The 20,225-nt window shown below is 39.7% G+C and overlaps 1 pseudogene; it reads right to left on the bottom strand.

Annotated features, from left to right (window-relative positions):
• Window positions 1-2,231: 2,231 nt before the first annotated feature.
• LOC100715427 (zinc finger CCCH domain-containing protein 15-like) lies at window positions 2,232-19,464 on the bottom strand (annotated as a pseudogene).
• Window positions 19,465-20,225: the final 761 nt, after the last annotated feature.

Raw genomic sequence — 20,225 nt, 5'->3', positions numbered from 1 at the left:
TCATTATTTAAGACAGGCCCTGAATTTTTTCACTGATTCATTCATATATTCAGCAGAATATTCACAGCCCACTCACTGTATCTCAGGAACTGTTTTATGTATTGCTACTACAATGATAAGCAAAAGCAGTCACAGTTCAATGGGGGAGAGTAAGCAAACACAAGAGCTGTGTATTTGCAAACTATGTTAAATACGGAGGTACCTTGGTTCACAAACTTAATTTGTTCACGACTCAAGGGGAAAATAGCTTCTCTCATGTTCGTGCTCTTCATTCCATGCAGAGTTGTCTGACAGAAGCAAAATTTGGCTGAACGCTTCTGTTTGTGAACTGAATTGTTTGTAAACAGAAGCATTTGTGAACAGGGTCTCACAGAGCGATCTGTGCTGGTTTTCTCTGAGCTAATGAGTTTAGGGAAGAGAGATGAAACATGGTGGAGAAGGGAAGGGAGTGGGGCAAACTGTTCCCAGAGGAGGGTGCGGCATGGGGAAGGGCCCAGCATGATACATCCAGAGCACTAAGAGAAGGCTGCGGTGGTTGAATGCACAAAGGAAGGGGACAGTGACAGAAGTGGCAATTGCATGGGCCATGCTGGCTGGAGTCAGATTTCAGACATTTTGGTCTCCTCAGAGCAGTTGGAAGCAAAGAAGTGTTTTAAGCAAGAATATGGAATAACTACCCAGGCTACAGTTTGGAGAGTAGATTGCAAAAGGAAAAGAATATACGTGTAGAGAAATGAGTTACGTAGCTACATAGAAAAGCAGGTGAGAGAACATGGTAGTTTGAAATAAGAGGCAGGTAGCACTGGTGTATTGGATAAGGAATGCAAAAGTCGGGGGAGGACAAAATGTTTTCACCACTTCTGATCTATATAACTGCATAAGGACATTCGCAGAAATACAGCACAATCTACCTTTGTTATCTTTTTTTTTTTCTATAAGGAAGAAAGACTGGGTTTGGAAGAGTATTGGGAGTTTAATTCGGGGCATGATGCATTTTGCAGCAACTGAGCCCATGTGTGGAGTGGACGGCTGGGTGCTCTTTGAGGCTGTGGAGAGGCAGAAGAAGCCTGGAGCAGGCAGAGGACTGGAGAACCTAGAGAGATACAAGACTTCAGCAACTTGGTTGTATCAACAAGATGAGCCCACAAAAGAACCCCAGAAAAAGATGCCAAAGTCTGAGAAAAGAAGGAAACACATCATCAAATCTGAAGAGAGAATTCAAGAATGAAGGAGCAGACAAATTTGTAGGTAGATTAAACTACTTGAAGACAGAATTGTCCCTGGATCTAAGCACATGGCTGTCTTTCTTTATGTTTTTAGATTTTACTGCATGATGTTCTTTATTTACAATGGTATTGGAAAAAAGGAACAGAGAAAACACAGGGCATGCTGTAGGTTGGTTCATGCTGTTGGTTCATGCTCCATTTTAAATGCCCATCAAATTGTCCAAAGATACACAGTACTGAATCTGCATGTGCAGTTTCCTTTATAAAGTACAGTGCTCACATTCTAGGTAGAACCATATAATACAAAGGAAAGGAAATTACTCTTTGAAAACTGCATCGAATTAAGAGTTTTTAAGTGCAAATTTATATTGTTGATTGTTGGGAGCCATTGAAGCTGGAAATTGACCACATGTGCAGGGCTGGCATGACTGGTCCAAAAAGAAAAGAGTGCAAGGGGCAAGTCACCTGAAAAGTTTCTTCAGCCCAGAAAATCAACCAGCTCCTAGATAATCCAGGCAATAGGTTGCTAGGCAGCAGGGCTGAAGCTGACATCATCCTTCTGAGAATATAAATAAACCTTCTATAATGGATGAGTAGTTCTTTTCCTCCCACCAGGAGAGTCAGTTCTCTACCAGACCTCAGCCGTGTTTTGTGTTCATTTTCACATCCTCTCCAGTCCTTTACCCTAGGAACCTCAAGGTCTGCATGGCTTGTGGTATTGATATTAACACATGCTCCATGAAAGTTAAAAGCTGGAAAAACAGTTACACTGCCTACTTAAGTAAACAGTTACAACAATCATTTTCTGCATTGACCCTTATATTTCAATTTATCATGAACTACTATGAACTTACTGTGAGATGTAGCCAAAGCCAGAAGAGAAGAGGGAGGGAGAATATTCCTTTTCTGGAGGAGAGCAAATGCTCTAGAATCAGCATGGAAAATGAGCATTTCATTGATTCTGTGAAAAAAATTAATGTCAATTTCAACTTATGCTGAGCTGACTTAATCTTTTCCTTGACTTGTTTGGTACCATTCTTCAAAATCAAGTGTATTTTACTCTTCTAATTCATCCACATCTTCCCGGGTAGAAACCTTTTCATCAACAGGAGTGGCTCCGTCCATCCACTTCATGGTCCTCTTCCAAGTCACTGTGTTTGCTGCTTTCAGCCCGACCTCCAGGAGCCTTGCTCCATTTATTTTCATCTCTGTCTGAAGCGGATGTGCTGAATCTTTGGAGCCTGGCTACAGAAGGCCGTCTCATCTACATGTCTTGGGATGTCCCGACAAGCTTAAGTTTATGTCATTTACAGTCATGGAGTCATCAACCCCATCAACACCTGTGCCCTGAACGTAGTGCATGTCATCGGCTTTCCCATGGTCATCACTGACCACTCCAGGCTGGAATTCAAACATCTCTGATCACCAGGGCATTTCCCACTCTCCATATCTCATTCAGGTTTACCGATCTTTTCTTGTCTTTTCCTTTTCTTCCATGCAAGCAAAGATTCTAGTGTGATTTTGGCAACAGTTGGACCTAGAACAGAATGCTCACTTTCAATGACATGGTCTAATGAAATTCCATCTTCATTCTCTTCTTTTTTTAAAAATGTTTTTCGATGCAAATCCAGGAGGAAGTGCATGAGGATATACACGGTTATCACTCCCTCCAGGGTACACTTGAAACCAGCCATATTGTTACCGTCAATAGCTTCAAGGAAATGCTTGCAGACTGTTTGTTTCTTGTTCACTACTTCTGTGACCTTTTCCTCATTCCAGTTACCCACTGTATCCTTTTCAAGCTCTTAATCTCTTGTCTTCATGTAAACACTTCATGTTTCACATTTTCTCTCCAAAATCGGGGCGTGAGAAACCTTGCGCCCATTTTTAGTCTCTGCCTCTGCTTGAAGAAGGCACACACCACGGACTTGGGATCTGCACCTTTCCTTATTTTTTGAGCAGTGACAACAGGTTTAAAGAGCTTATTTAGCTCCTGAAATTCTTTATTCTTGTCATCATTCTTTAATCACTTTTTAATTTCACTTTGTGTTACCTGCATGGATTTTGTTGATCAAATTTCTCTTGACGAGTGACAGCTTTGATAAACTTCTGTTGCTTTGTACCTTTCTTAGTCTTTAGACCAAAACTTTTGTCCTCAATTATCTCCTCCTCTTTTTTCTGCTCCACCTTTTGCTCCCAACCTGAGGCTGTTTCTTGGGGACATTGCAGAGAGCAGTGACATCGGTCAGACTTAAGGACAGATGGATGTCGTGGGGAATTTGGCACTGCATGGCTGTGTTTTCTAAATTTCTTCAGTGAAGTGATGGCAGAGAAACCAGGTTGGAGTCAACAAAGCAATGACTGGGAATTCAAGAAATGGAAAATGGGAGTGTGGACCGCTGTCTCCAGGAAGCACGGCTAGCAAAGTGTGAAGGTCCAGGGTTGGAGACAGAGGGATATTTAAGGCAGCTGTTTGTTCCTCCAAATAGGAGAGTTGCCTTTTAAATATTTATGAGATAGATTTCTGCTTCTACTCAAGATAGAGTAGAAGTAGACTCACCTTTCTGCCTGAAACAAAAATATCAACAATGAAATGCACATAGTAAGTTCCTGACATAATGAACATTAGAGTTGTGAACTTTCACAGGTATGAACAGCATTTTTTTAACATTTTACATGGTATATTTGTGGCAAAGGTGTATAAGACTCACTTTGTCGGATTTACAAATGAATCCAAAGCACAAAGTTCTCCCAAAATGAAACTTGCTTATAAGCTGGGTACTTATTGTTTTGAATATCTGTTTCTTGCAATGTTTGAGACCAGAAGTGTTTCAGATTTTGGAGGATTTTTTTTAATGTTTGCATATACATGATAAGATATATTGGGAATGGGATTCAAGTCTAAGTACAAAAACCATTTCTGGTCACGTAATTGTTGTACATAACCTGAAGATAATTTTATACAATATTTTTAGTGTGCCTGTGTTTTGACTGTGACCTGATATATGAGGTCAAGAATATAATTTCCAATTTGTGGCCTTGTGTTGGTGTTCAAAAATTTTATGCATGGCAGTCTTTCAGATTTTGAATTTCAGAGCAGGATTGCTCAATTTGTATATGAAATGATAGTTTTCCATATATTGGACATGAGGAAGCACAGCGATTCCTGAGAGATAACAAATGGGGTGAGTCAGGATTAGTCTCTACCTTGAGAGGGTTTCCAGACTGTGTGCAGGGTGGAGAATTCAGACAACATTTAGTAGATTTCCTAAATTAAAGAGGCAATGCTAAGAAGTCAGGGAGACCAACACAGCTACGAGAGTAACAATAAGGGCAATGCCATCCAGAGAAAGAACCCCAGAAATCTGCAAAATGCTCCCATAAATATTATGCAAATATTGATGATATCAAAAATATGAGGTGCTGAGGGATAAATCTGACAAAAGATATAAAAGACCTGTGCACTAAAAAACATAACATTTCTGAAGAAACTGAAGAAGATCTAAATCAATGGAAAGATAGGCATTGTCTATAGATAGGGATAATCAACATCAAATTGACACGAAGAGTAGATAAAATTTCAGTGAAAATTCTAGAAGGTTTTCCTATAAAATTGACAAAGTGGTTCTAAAATTCATCTAGAAATGCAAGAAACCTAAAGTAGCAAAATAAATTTCCCAAAACAAAAAAGTTAAGGGTGAATGCTATCTGATTTTAAGACTTACTGTAAAGCTATAACAATTTAAACAATGTAGTACTGTCACAGTGATTGATAAAACATCACTGAAATGATAGATGTTCCAGCCCACAGGAGAGGGGCAAAGAGAAGTGAAGGGAAGGGAGGACAGCCACATCATGGTCACCTGGAAAAACAAGACAGAACTTCTCTGTCTCACTTCTGCTTTTTAAAAAAAGACTTCTAAAATAGGCCAGAGACAAAATATGAAATCTAAAATTATTTTTAGACATGTGGAAGAAAAGGGAAAATCAAACAATTCCGCTCACATTAACACCAAAAGAATTAAATACCTTGAAATTTACCTAGCCAAGGAAGTGAAAGACCTATATAATGAAATATATATTCCTCTGCAAAAGAGTTTAACAAGAATGTTAGAAATTGGAAAGACATCTCCTGTTTTTAGATAAACAGAAATAACAGCTAATTGGCCATATAATAAAAAATGATCTATAGATTTAATGTATCTCCATCAAAATATCATCAGTTTTATTACAGAACTAGAAAAAAACTAATTCTAAAATTTATATGGAATCAGAAGAAACCCAGAATGTAAAAGCAATCGTGGGTAACAAGAGCAAGACAAGACGCATCAAAATCTCAGACTTCAAATTATACTGCAAAGCCAAAGAAGTAAAAACAGCATGGTACCAGTTGAAAAACAGACATACAGATTAGCATGATAGAATACAGGATGTAGACAACCCTATGCACCTTCCACCATCTTGTTTTTGACAAAGCAGACAAAACCGTGCTGTAGAAAAGATGACTTCTTTAACAAATGGTGCTGAGAAAACTGGTTTTCCTCATGCAGAAGCATAAATCCTGATACAGATCTCTCACTTGTATGAAATCAAAATGGATCAAATATCTATGAATGAAGATTGAAAAATTGGATTAAAATTAAAACTCTTGAGAATTCAGGTTCTGACAAAGACTTCCTAAACAAAACCCCAATTGCACAAAAAGTAATCCTGAGAATCAATAAATGGGATTATGTTAAATTTTAAAATTTCTGCACAGTGAAGGAAACAAACTATAGAGTGAAGAGACAGCCTACAAGATGACAAGGATTATTTTTACCATGCACTCCTCAGGCAGAGGACAAATATGTCAAATTTACCAGTAATTCAAAACACCTACACTCCCAGTCAAAAAGTGGACAGCTGGAATGAACAAACACTTCACAGAAATAGAAATACAAATGGATAATGAATGTATCTTTGGCTATTAGAGAAACACCAATCAAAACAACACCACGGAGCTGGGGGTTTAGCTCAGCGACATAAGTGCCTGCCTTGCAAGCAGGCAGTCGTGAGTTCGATCCCTGGTACCGATAAAAATGAAAAAGACAAAAAAAAAAAAAAAAAAAAAAAAAAAAAAGAAAAGAAAAGAAAAAAAGAAAAAGAAAAACAACACCAGGATTCTACCTTACTATAGTAAGAAAGGCGATTATCCAGTTCTCAAAATCAACAAATGCTGACCATGTTGTGGGGCAAAAGGAATCTTCAAACAATGCTAATGGGAATGTAAACTAGTTACAATCACTGTGGAAATCAGTAAGCACTTTCTCAAAAAACTAAAAATGGAAATTTCATTTGAGAGATCTATACCTTTCCTGCTGTCTTTCCCCAAGAGCTAAAATCATGCTATTGCAGTGATACACCACAGCATAACTCACAATAAGAACATGTCTAAAGCTTGTCATGGTCTGGAGGAGTTTATAAATTGTAATCCCAGGGAAGGGTCATTGGAATTCTGGCAAGCAAATTCCAGTCTACCACTTCCAGTGCAACCCACAGAGGGGATAGAGACGGAAACATGTCTGCACTTATGGGAGGTCAGGGGTCCTAAGTTCAGCTGAAACAAAGGCCCAGGGCCAAGCCCAGGCAGAACCCAGGTTTTATTAATTCGTGAGGAGGGGGGTGACTCGGTGTGGAGTGGCTGTGAGAGTGGTGGGAAGTACATGAGAGCTGTGAGCTGGGCTGGGCAGGAGGCACAATGGCACCTCTGCAATATGCAGAGAGATATGCAGAAAGAGTGCCGGATTCCGGTAACAGGTGGCCTGTAAGTTTGAAGGAATATGTATAACACAGCTATGGAAGGGTCTTGTGTTTTCCATGGCTGCTCCAGCTCTGATTGTCCTTGATTGCCTGGGGATCTCACTGCCTCTTTCCCAAGGCTCAGTCCCAGTTGACAACATGATGTCTCTCAGCCTGGCTCATGTGTAGTAAGAGGGAGCTATAGATGGGACTGTACACAGACCTGTTGCTTTGCTTCAAAGGCTACACACACATTGGCACCTTGGCTGGATCCATCTGCATTGCATAAAGCCAGTTGTGAGGGTCGAGCATTTCCCTAGGCAGCTCTGTATGTGTTTGTACACAGAAGTAAGGCAAAGGAGGCAAATAGTCTCCTTTCATGGGAGTTGTCCCAGTGTTCCACATTTACAATAGCTAAATCATAGAAGTGATCTATATATCTATCATTAGGTGAATGTATGGAAAAGAGTGTGGTACACAGTGGAATGCTACTCAGCCATCAAGAAAAGATTTGAGTCATGTGTAGGAAAATGAGTGGATCTTGAGACCATAATACTCAGTAAAATAAGTCAGCCACTGGAGGTTAAATGTCATATGACCCCTAATATGAGAGACCTAGTGGTTTCCATTTACTAACACAAAGCCGAAACCACCTCAGTGCTCATTAACTGGTCAATGGATGGGATATATTTAGTGTTTACATACATTAAAATACTACTTGGCAATGAAAAATTGAACTATTTACATACACAACATAATGAACCTCAAAATAAATACACAGAGTGAAAGAAGCCAGACAAAAAACAGAATACATAATTCATGGGTCATTTATAAAAATTTTAGAAAACAAAAAATAATTTGACTAACAGAAGGCAGCTCAGTGGTTGCTAGGGACTGAGGAGCAGGGAGATGCTAGAGGGAAGGGCGAGAAGGGGACTAGAAGTGTTTTCTGCAGCGATAGAAATGCTCACTATCCTGATCACAGCAGTGGTTTGGTGTGTGGATTCATAGGCTAAGCAGATGCCTTTTGCAGATACTGAAGAGCAGACTGTTCACTTCACCCAGGATCAGAGATATTGCTCTACTGTGATTGTAAAAAGATGAAAAGGAATTAATGCCAGAGCGTTAATGGAGTGTGAAATCCAAGGTGGAAAACGGAGATGAAAAGAAGGTGAAAAGCATTATTTTGTGAGAAAATAAACTTCCAGAATGGAGGGAGGTTCTGGTGCAATTCGCAGGAGAACTATGCGAAGTCAGAGTGAGAAAACTGAAAATTGTGATACAAGAGTAGATTTGAGACAGGAATTTTCAGGGTAGACAGGCTTTACACGTGGACTGGCTTCCCAAGGTGACTGTTGACACAGGAGCATTGTGAAGGCCTTGATGTGGCTGTGTGTGTCCCCCAGGGATGCAGGAGGTGGAAGCTTTGTTCCCACTCTTGTGGGAGTGAGGTGATGAGAAAACAGTAAGCAGTACAGGCTAGTGCTTCAGCTGGGGGAGCCCATGTCATGGATTGTGGACGCCTGGTTGTTCTCTGGTGATGTCAACCTCCTCCTGCCACTCTCACACTCCATAAGGTGACCCAGCCAAGGGGGATCCTTTCAGTTTCCACAATTGAATTGGAAAAATATCTTTTCTTCATAAGCAACCTACCTCAGGTATTTTCTTATAGTAAGAGAAAACAGACTAATACAGACATCAAAAGTGACTTTCCCTAAAAGAAGGAAGTTGAGATAGCCCGTGGAGATATGCTGCTGGCATGCTGGACAGTGCAGGTGGTGTTTGTGGGGCATCATTCAGCATGTTCTCTGTTTTTGTATGTATTACAAATTGTTATTTTGATCTAGAAGTTTGATTGGGTTGTTTTTTTTTTCTTTTGCAGACCTGAATAGTGTTGTGTACTTTGGTTAGCATCTATCTATGATGCTAACACGTATTGCAGTCAGCACCCAGATTCACTAATTCAGTGAGGGTCTCTAGGGTGACATTCTAAGTCAGTTAATTCTCCACTTCTTTTCTTAATGAGAAAATTTCCCCATCAACTGTTCAGTCATCCTGAGGCACAGCTCATGTGATGCTTTCTTTTAATGACTTGTTCCCAAACTTGTGAATTGGCTTCTTACTATCTTTCAAAGGATTTAAAGTTCTGAACACATGGATTTATACATGTATGATTTACTTCAACATCTTGTGATTTTCATCTGTACTGACACTTACATGTTCTACATTTAGCCAATGAAAGCCTATTTAAACCAGTTCCTATGTCCCCAGTACCTTCTGACATGGCCTGACAGTGTATGACAGCGCCATCTTTTGTAGTGTAATAAGACATCCTGAGTTAAACCTCTGCAAGTCATGCCTTAGGCCTGAAATGAGCTATTTCTCCAAGACTTCTGGTTCCTTTTAGTGGGAATTCAATTTCAGAGATCTTCACAGACATGCCAGCTTCCAATGCCAACGTATTAGTCAATTTTTCTTGGGTACTTTCAAAAGGCAAAGCTAGGAAACATTTTTTTAATGCAAACTATATCACAAGTTTATACTGATATTCTCATAGAAAGAATGCATCTGATTTACAGATGAATTGCAAAATAGGGGAAAGAGCTGGAAAAGAAATGCACAGATAAAAAGAGACTCCAGGAACACTGCAGCTCATCAGCCCAGGCCAAGACTCAAGACAAAAGCACCTGTACTTCCTCAGCCTTCTTCCCAGATTGAAGTGGCTGCTTATAAAAGCCCAAAATGTCAGTGAAAGTAATAAAGGGAATCAAAATGTCTTTACTGCATCTATTAAATTTCCCTTGGTAATTTTGATATAAATATAATCAAAAAATACTGAAAATCTCGAGCATGACTAGTTTGGACTACAACTGGAAGTTTAACTAGATGACGGAGAACAGTCTGACTATGTCTGTGAAACGGGCTTTTTTGTACAAGATGGAAGAGATAAGTAAATGTATCAAACATGGTCCAAGAATTATGGACACAAGGGGCTGGAGGTTTAGCTCAGCGGCATAAGCGCCTGCCTGGGAAGCAGGCAGTCGTGAGTTCGATCTCCGGTACCGATAAAAAGGAAAAAGACAAAAAAAAAAAAAAAAAAAAGAAAAAGAAAAGAATTATGGACACTTGAAAACTCTCCTTAAAATAAAGGGAAATGATTTCATCTTGATCTAGAATAAAAGAGTAAGATGTGAAATATTCAGTTTCCCCTTTGACTCATGAAATCTGCAAAGCTATAAAATTGTTACATAGTATAAACATGTAACTATGTATCCGTACAGTAGAAAGGACCCTCATATTCACCTGGAAATCCATTCAGTATTGTCTCAGCAACTCTAATTCAGTGCTGACTGACTGTATTGCTTCTATTGCCTCACTGTCCTCTTAGGGACAAAATTCAAGAATAATCATTAAATCTTGCTCATATGCTAACATTTTTAAAAGCCATGCATTCCATCCACACATTCCCATTACCAAAATGGGATCAAATTCTTTTTGCTGTGGAAATGTGATCCCCAGATTACTTTATTGTTTATTATTCAACATTTGTGAAATACATGTAGGTTTGTAGAAGATCCATTGTAAGTAAAAATTTATAATTCTTGAAACAATTAAAAATAAGCTATATGGATTCTTTTCTAATCCCCTTCCCCTTTAACCCTCTTGTAAATCCCATCTCCCCACCTTTGTTCTTGTTGATGTTATCAATCTTATGTTCCTGACATATGATGCTTATATTCATTGAGATTATTAAGTTTCTGCACATGGCATACTTTTAATCTACTTATTTCCTTCCCACCCCTTCGGCCTCCAGGCTCCCTTCCCATTTGCAAGAGATCTATTCCCTTATTTCCTTCTATTAATTCTTTTTTGTTTATACTTTGTCTCACTCAAATGAGAGATGGTCTACAGTATTTAAACTTGTGTGTCTGGTTCATTTCACTTAACATTGTATCTTCCGGTACATCAGATTTCCTCCAGATGTCTCAAATTTGCCCTTCTTTGTAGCCAAATAGTATTCCATTATGTATGGATACCACATTTTCTTTATCCTGTCATCTGTTATGAATATACAGGCTGCCTCCAGGATTCAGCTGTTATGAACTGTATGAACTGCTGTAAACACTGGTGTGCATGTATCATGTAGTATGCTGTCTCTGCCTGTTTGGTTAGGCACCTAGAAGGGGCATAGCTGGGTCTTACGATGGAATTTCTCAGTTTAGTTCTTTGAGGAATCTCCATATTTATTTCAATAATGGTTGTACTACTTTACAATCCCATCAACAGTGTAGAAAGGTTTCTTTTTCAGTGCAGCCATGCCAGCATTTGTTGTGGCTTCACTTCTTAAGGATGGCCATTCTCTCTGCTGAAAGATGGGATCTTAGTGTTGTTTTAATTTACATTTCATTACTGTATTGTCGCCCTAGGGTAAGAAACTGAAAAATATATAAGATACAAAATCTTCAATAAATATCATGAAAGGGTAAGAAACTACTCAAAGGGGGAAAAATAACTCAGGGAAAAGGAGGAAGTAAGGAAGGGAAAAGAAAAAAGATAAATTTGTATATACACCCTTAAGATAGCTAAAGATGATTGTGTACTAATTCTATTAGTTCTTGGAACAAAGCAGTAAACATTCATAGGATTAGATCAATTTGCATGTTTATATCTGATAATGAGTAACTCTTTTGAAGATAACTGTGCAAAATGACAACCTTCTATGTTCCTACCACCTTGTTTTGAAAGCCTATATTGTCATTGTTATGGGCTCTTTGTTGTTATTTATTTGTCTCTTTTGTTCCTTGTTTTTCTCATAATTCATTTTGTTTTTCCTTCTCATACAGAAAGGACAGATGTACATGTATAGGCTTGTATATTCCTAGAGCTTCTCCTAAAGAGTTTACAAGAACTGATTGTGTTGCATGTGATGATATGAACAGCTACTTTGAAGATTGTGAGACATTGTGCTGGTCATTGCTGATTTTCTGTTCTTGTTGTGAGGTCCAGTAATGCTTTTGTTCTTTGTTCTATTGGTTTTAGTTTGTTTTGTATTATTTAATTTCAATATGTGTGAGGGTATGGACAGCTGTTTGAAGAAAACAAGAGACATTATGATGGCCATTGTTGATTTTCCTGTTATCTGGTTTGGAAGGTCCATAGTGCTTTCATTCTTTTGTCTTGAACGATTTTATACTAATTTGTTTTGTTTGGGTTCGTTGTGTGTGAGGCTGTGGATGGCTATTTTGGGGAGAGGAGGGGACACTGTGGTGGCCACTGTTGATTTCCTGTTGTTTTAAAGTCCTGTGTTGATTGCATTGTTTTGTTCTGATCTGCTTTGTTTGGTTTAGTTTTGTTTTATTCTCTTTAAAATAAAAATTTTTTTAAATCAAAAAAAAAAAAAAAAACAATCTACATTTCACTAATGGCCAGAGATGTTGATCATTTTTTCATATAATTGTGGGTCATTTGTATTTCTTCCTTTGAGAAGTGTTTGTTTATTTCACTTGGCTATTTCTTTATTGGGTCTTTTATTTTAGGTAGTGTAATTTTTTTTTTAGTTCTTTATTTATTTGTAGATTTTTTTTTAGTTCTTTATTTATTTGTAGATATTAGTCTTCTGTCTGAGGAATAATAGCTGGCAAACGCCCCCATCCTGTATGCTGTCTCTTTACTTTATCAGTTAAATTATTTGCTATGCAGAAGCTTTTTAATTTAATATAATCCCATTTGTTGGTTCTTGCTGTTATTTCATGTGTTGTTAAGAGTCTGTTTAGAAAATCCTTTCTTATACTTATGACTTCAAATATTTTCCTTCTTTATCTTTCAGTAGGTTCAATGTTTCTGTTTTAATATTTAGATCTTTGATCCATTTGACTTTACTTTAGTACATGGTGAGATACAGGGTCCAATTTAATCTTTGGCAAACAAACATCCAGTTTTCCCAGCACCATTGTGGAATGAGCTACACTTCCTCCAACCTATGCTTTTGGCCACTTTGTCAAAGATCAAATGCCAGATGTTTCTGCATCCCCTGTTCTGTGCCATGGATCTACATGTGTTCTATCTTTGTTCTAGTACGATGACATTTTTATCACTGTTGTTTGTAGTATAGCTTGAAGTCAGGTATTGTAATGCTTCTCACTTTCCTTCTATTGCCCAAGATTTCTTCTGCTCTTCTGGATCTTTCATGGTTCCATATGAATTTTAGGATTGTTTTCTCTAGATCTTTGAAATATGTTGTTGGTATTTTGAGTGGGACTGTATTGAATCTGTGTTATAATTTTGAAAATACTGGCTCTGCCTATCCAAGAAAATGAGACACCTTTCCATTGTATGACGTCCTCTTCAATGCCCAGTGCTGTAGTTTTCTTTGTAGAAGACTTCCACCTCCTTGGTTACCTTAATTCCTAGATATTTAATTTTTCTCAATACTACTATGAATAGGACTGGTTTCCTAATTTTCTTCTCACTGAGTTCATTATTGGCATATATAGATGTTATTGATTTTTGTATGCTGATTTTGTATCCAGCTACATTGCTGAAGTTGATTATTAATTCTTAGAGTTTATGTGAATTATGTTGGACACCATGTCATCTGCAAATAATAATAGAGTTCTTCCTTTCCTATACGGATTCCTTTTGTTTCTTTCCCATGCCTGATTCCTCTGGTTAATGTTTCAAGTACTATGCTGAATAAAACTGGTAATAGTAGGTGTCTTTGTCTTGATCCTGATTTAAAGAAAATGTTTTTAGTTTTTCCCATTTAATATGATGTTGCCCTTTTGTTTGTCACAAATAGCTTCTATCAAATTCAGGTATAGTATATCTATACCTATTTTCTTCAGCATTCTTATCATGAAGCTGTGTTAGATTTTGTAGAAAGTTTTTTTTTGAAGACTTTCTATGGTCATGTGGCTTTTGACCTTGCTTTAGTTTACAGGATGTATTACATTTATTATTTGCATAAGTTGAAGCATCCTTGTTTCCCTAGGATGAAACTTACTTGATCATGATGTATGATCTTTTTTATTGCATTCTATTTGCTAATATCTTGTTGAGCATTTTTGCATCTACCTTTATTAAGGAGATTGGCCTGTGGTTTTCATTTCTAGTTGGATCTTTATCTTAGTTTGGAATCAGAATGATGCTGGCTTTCATAAATGAATTTGGTAGCACTCTCGCCCTTTCAGGTTCTTTAAAGAGATTGAGGAGTATCAGTGATATAACACCCTTAAAGGCTTTGCAGAATTCCACAGTAAATCCATCAGTTGCTGGTGTTTTTTTTGATTGGTGGATTCCTTTAGATGCTTGTCACTGAGTTGTTCAGCACTTTTATGCCTTCTTGGGTTAGCTATGGAAATTTGTGTGAATCTAGAATTTATCCATTTCTTCAAAATTTTCCAACTTGTTAGAATACAATTTTTTATAGTAGTTTCTGTATTCCGGATTTCAGTGGTGTCTGTTGTGATTTTTCCCCTTTTAATTGCACTGATGAATTTTCTCCTTTTTCTTGGAAACTTTGGCTAAAGGTTTATCTATTTTGTTTATTCTTTCCAAGAACCAATTCTTAAATTCTTTGATTCTTTGGTTTTTTTGTTTTTTTACATTTCAATTTCACTGATTTCTGCTCTAATCTCTATGAGTTCCCTCCTTAATTTTCATTTGTACCTAGATTGTTATTTCTCAAGTAGCTCAAGGTTCTTTTTAACGTTGTTTGTTTGAGCTCACTGTTTTCCTAGTGTGAGCAATGAGCTTCTCTCTTGGGGCTACTTTCATAGTGCCCAGAGGTTTTAGTGAGTTGTACGGGCTTTGTTACTAACGTTCAGAAATGTTTAAATCTCCTCCTTGATTTCTTCTGTTTCCCATTGGTTGTTTAGGACTGTGTTATTAATTTTCCAGGCATGTCTACATTTTTCATGATTTTTCCTGCTGTTGATTCCCATTGTCAACAGTGGCCTCATAGTACTTTGTGTTGTTTTATATTTATTTAAGCATGCTTTATGGACTACTACGTGATCTGTTTTGGAGAAAGTAGTGCATGCTGCAGAAAAGTATATATAGTCTGTTATAGTGAGGTGGAAGATCTATTAAATCGTATGTCCAAATGAAACTTTGTATGAGTTTTTTGAATGGAACAGACCGTTGGATTCTCTTCTTTGATCCATTCTGCCAATCTCTGTCTTTTAATTGGAGAGTTGGGGCCATTAGCGTTGAGAGACATTACTGAGATGTGTTATTTATTATCGCTGAACTCTTTCACTGCTGCTAACTCCAATCCAGGTGCTGGCCCTTTTTAATGTCGTCTACTAGACACTGGATGGTCTTTTTTTTTTTTCTTTTTGTCACTTCTTTGAGTACTCCTTCATAATTTACCATTTTGTCCTCAATTCTGTTTTTACACTGGTCACTTATGCAATTTATGAGCTCTAGACATTTTTGTTTTTCTTTTCTTGTCCCTTTCATTGTTGCTCATCCACTGAGCGTGGCTGATGTTTTATTTCATCTGGTTGTTCAGTGTTACTCATTTCCTCATTTCTGTGTAGCATATTTTTGACTATTTTCTGGAGTTCTGGTTTGGTATTTGTGTATCTGTTGAGGTGGTCTTTTTTAAAATAAATGCCCTTATTTCTCCATCTTCCTTCCTATTTGGAAGGAAAGCTATCCTGAGTATGTCAGTCTGGGTTGGAAGGTGTTTGCACTTTGGATTTGAAACACTTCACTCCAAGTTCTTTTGACCTATACAGTCTGTGTTGAGAAGTCTCCTGTAACTCTCATAGATTTACTTTTATGTGTGATTTTTTGTTTTCCTCTGGCTTCTTTCAAAATTCCCATGTTGTTGTTGTTATTGAATATCTGGCAATTTAATACAGATATGTCTTGGTGAACGTGCTTGTTTTGTCATAACTGATGTTCTAAAACCTTGCTTCCTCGTGTGTTCCTTTTTTCATATTTGAGAGACTTTGCTCTGATTTCTAGCAACACATTAATAATTCCATCTGTGTTATTTCTCAGCTTTTCTCCATCCCCAGTTAGCCTTAGTTTGGCCTTTTGAGTGTCATCTGCTAGATGCTGGATGGTCTTTTTTCTTTTCTCTTTTTGTGGCTTTGAGTATTTCTTCATAATTTACCATTTCATCTTCAACTTCTGTTTTCACATTGATCATTTATGCAATTTACAAATTCTACACAGTTTTTATTTCTGTCTGATATCTTTTCAAGGATTCTATATCTGGTGAATTTGTCGTTCATGTGTTGAACTGTTTTGGTTAGCTCTTCCAATTTTTTACTTAATTTTATATAATTTTGGTTCATTTTCTCTTTAAATTCACCCAGTTTCTTTATCTCTTTTATAGGCTTTTTGTAGTTCTGTTACCTGGTACTTGCTTTCTTTCCATTAGTGCCCCCTTGATCTACATTAGGAGAGTTGGGAGACCTTGGGGAGTCTTCTGTGGCTTTGCTTCTTCATGATGCTGTGTCTATGGTTTATCGCTTATGACCCCCAGGTAATCCAGATATTGGCAGAGAGAAAACCAATTGTCAGTCACCATTACGTTACATGGCCTATAGCAGTAAATTCAGTGAAGATGACATCAAATGTTAACAGGATATTGACAGACCTTAGGACCCATTCAGGAGAACAAAGAGGACTATGGTTTTAGTGAAGACAATTAGACCACCCATTTATTGACTAGAAATTCAGATCACTTAATTTCTGCTGGGTGTAGACAGCGTGCCAGAGCCCTAGACATAAACATACCACTAGACTAAATGCCTTCTTCACTGACAATTTTGGCCTCCAAACCTGGCTTCCCATGACAGAATACAGGCCCTGTATGATCTTCCATGTGTGACCCAGTAGTTTGCAGGGGGCCTCAGGAGGTCTCTTGACCTCTCCAAGCCTATTTCCTGAGGCCATCTCTCACCGGTCTCTGCAATAGTACTAAAGGGAAACTCTCCTCCCCAGCGGTGTTCTCTTCTCCCATCGGGTCAGTCTGTTGGTATTTATTTCTGCTGTCCTGTGCCGTGGAGATTCCAGGAATGGGGGTGTCATCGGCTGGTGTAAGAATATGTGGTTTTAGTATCCTCCTGGCTTGCTGCGTAGGTTGACCCAAGTGGGTGATGGCACTGACTGGAAGTAAGACACCTTATTCACTATTTTAAGTCACCCGTACAAGCGCAGCTAACTACCTCTGAGCTCTCCGTAACTGGTGTTTTAAATGATTAGAACCTGACACTAATCTATAGCTGACTGTGCCCCAGAAAGTAAAATTTTCATCACTACCTTGGTGTCCAGAAGCTTTTTTCTTAGAAATACACATTAACTGAAGTCTCTGAGCTACACACTGGTATGCAAGGGTCCAGCCAGGCACAGCTGCCTTGATAGGAAAAACCAGTGTTTGCCATCCTTAGAAAGCAATACGGAAAGAACCAGTCCCATCATCTACCAAGCTTTTGTATGTCAGGGAACACTTCTCACTTTATAGTTACACCTGGAACATCTGTTTTCATTGGACATGGTGTTATGTAATTGTGCTTTATTCATACTAACTTTTTCATATTATAGCCTTCATTTGCATTGAACACAAAGTAAAACAAAGTGAAAATGAAGTGAAATAAATGTCTGAATGAGAAACCAAAACAGGAGCAAACAGAGGAGGAGACAGGAAAGCAAGACTAACTCAGGTCTGGTGAGAGGCAGAAGCAGGGTGGTGGACCAGGGCCGGGGGACTGAGACTGCTGAGTCCCAAGAAATGACTCCAGAACGTGCTGAGACACAGCAGCCTCTATGTGTGCAGCTGGGACGCAGCATTCCAGCAGTCTTCAGGGCAGCATCTACCTCTAGAAAGGGTAGACAGCTTCCTCTCGTGTCCCTCCCCTTGTGATAGGGAAAACCACCTCCCCATACAGGGAGGATACAGTCTGACTACCGTGCTTTTGCGTGAACCCCTCTGTCCATGCATCTCCAGATGTTAACCTCACCTTCTAAGAGCACCCCTCATTTTAGCCCCCCAAATATCCCAGAGCTTCTGGAAACATACCAGAAGAGGTAGAAGGGGAGCCTGGACTTGTTGCTAGTGCTGGTGGGTGGATGGGGGTCTTTGTCATTTGCACTTGAGGGGCAGGCTGCCTCCCTCAACCATGAGGAGGTGCTGAGACAGACGCCCCAGCTGTGTGGAGGCATAGACAAAGGGTCCCTGCCAGAGAGGATGGGGCACATGGTTACATGATGCATTCATGCTTTGCCATGAGATCAGGGTCAGCCAACTCAGCCTCAGTAAGTACGCACAGGCCAATGAGGGGACAAGACAGTAAATAGTGGTGCAAGCTACCTAGCCACATTAGGCCTCAGTTTCCCCATCTCTAAAATGGATGAGGTACTAACACCAGCTTCATCACTCTGCTAAGGGAAGTAGTGTGATGATGGAAAGAAGTGCCTGGTGTATAATCAGGGTGCGTTACAAAGACACTGAACCTGGAAACTGCTACTTTCAGCTGAGCGATTTGCATGTTTAAGGAGCCAGGTGCTGGGGAAAAGCCAGCCCAAAGAAGCAAAGCTCTGAAGAATTAGGATGGTTTGGATTTGGATCAAGGAAGTTCATTTTGAATCCCAAGGGGGCAAGGACTCAGCCTGACATGCCCTGAGGTTCTTGGCAACCGTTTTGAACAGGTGCACGGCAGCCACTCGGCCTGCCCCAAACTGCGTGCTCCCCAGAAGCCGAAACAAAGGAATGAACTCTAGACCCCAGATCCTTCAGGAGAGATGACACACGTCTTGACGAACAGGGTAAATTCAAGGCAACTGTGAGGGCCCTTGTTACATTCTTGAGCTGCAGGCGCGGCCGCCACTTGGGTTTCAGTTATTGTTGGCCTCCTCACTGACCTGGGGCACTGTTTCCTCCTCCTTGCCTCCCCTCTCTCCTACCTTCTTTTTCAAAAATGTTTAAAGGGTTTTGTCAGTGAATGATCTTATTCATGGAGCAGGCATGATGACAGTTCACAGAAATAAATGGGTATTTAACAGTGTGTCTAATAAATCCATAACAAAAATAAACAGAAGGGAAGAGGGCTTGGGAAAGAAAGGAGGCGGGCCGGCAGGCGTGAAAGGAACCTGTCATGGTGATTTACACAGTCCCTCAGCAGGCAGTGTGTGTCCAGCCCCTCCTGGCCCAGGCTGACCTGTAGATGCAAGAGGAGGACATGACCACACAGAGCAGCCGGGTGGAGGTCAGTTCCGGGATGGGGCGCACCTGCTGGATAGAGAAGGCATTGGGAAGGCCACCAGCTCCACCACCTCGTGGTAAGGCAAAGGTGAAATGTGTGGAAGCAAAACCAGCCTGATGCTGAGCTACCTTCCCATCAGGGTCCACACCCAGATTACAAATGGCAGCACCAGGATCTTCCTGCCCACCCCAAAGCACCCTCCACCCAGGATTTGGGAGACAATCTGGGATTAGAGGCATATCCAGTTGAATTTAACAAACACCTGTTGTTCCAGTGTTAATCACCTTTCCAGGAGCACAAGGGGCCGACCTAAGATATTAACCCTCTGTTAGCAGGCCGGGCCTGGCGAGGACATGCTTAGGGTTATATCTTCCATGAGTCACCTCCCATACCCAGCAATAATGCCATCTCACAGAGTCAGAGAAGATGGAAATATCACAAAAACTTGGTGGGACTCCCTGACTCCACCCCACACTCACTAGAGTACCCATTTCTCCAAGAGATTTTAGGTTGTTTGAGGGCCCAGAGGTGTTGCTTTGCCTCTTCTTTCCTTCCTCCCTCCATATCACCTCCCCCCCCTCCAGGCATTGGAGCAAGCACAAAACAGATGTGAGGAAACGCTTGCTGACTTCTCCGTGTGAAGGCTGCTCATGGCTGTGCAGGAAAACTCATGCACTCCAGCTCCTGACCCTTATGGGCCTTGGACACCTGGAGGTTTCAGGTCAGTCATGTCTCTTCCAGTTTTCCCTTCTGCAAAATAGAAAGGGTGTCTCTGGCTACCACCCACCCCAGCTGGCAGATGTGGCTCTAATCCTCAAAACTGAGCCTTGGGCACATCTGAGACCTCTTGCGTTGGCCTTTCCAATCACTCCAGGATGAGTTCACCTCCCCACATCCACCCCTAACATCATGGGCCAAACCAGTCTCTCCATCGGTCAGCAGATGCCCAATATCCCTTTGGTCTAGACAAGATTTTAATTTTTGTTTTAGACAAATGCCT

This window comes from Cavia porcellus, unplaced genomic scaffold (genome assembly GCF_034190915.1).
Source record: "Cavia porcellus strain 051 isolate PalLab524CR breed Dunkin Hartley unplaced genomic scaffold, mCavPor4.1 scaffold_9, whole genome shotgun sequence".
Lineage (NCBI taxonomy): Eukaryota > Metazoa > Chordata > Mammalia > Rodentia > Caviidae > Cavia > Cavia porcellus.
The sequence above is the reverse complement of the archived record's forward strand: the minus strand, read 5'-3'. Positions and strand labels throughout refer to the sequence as shown.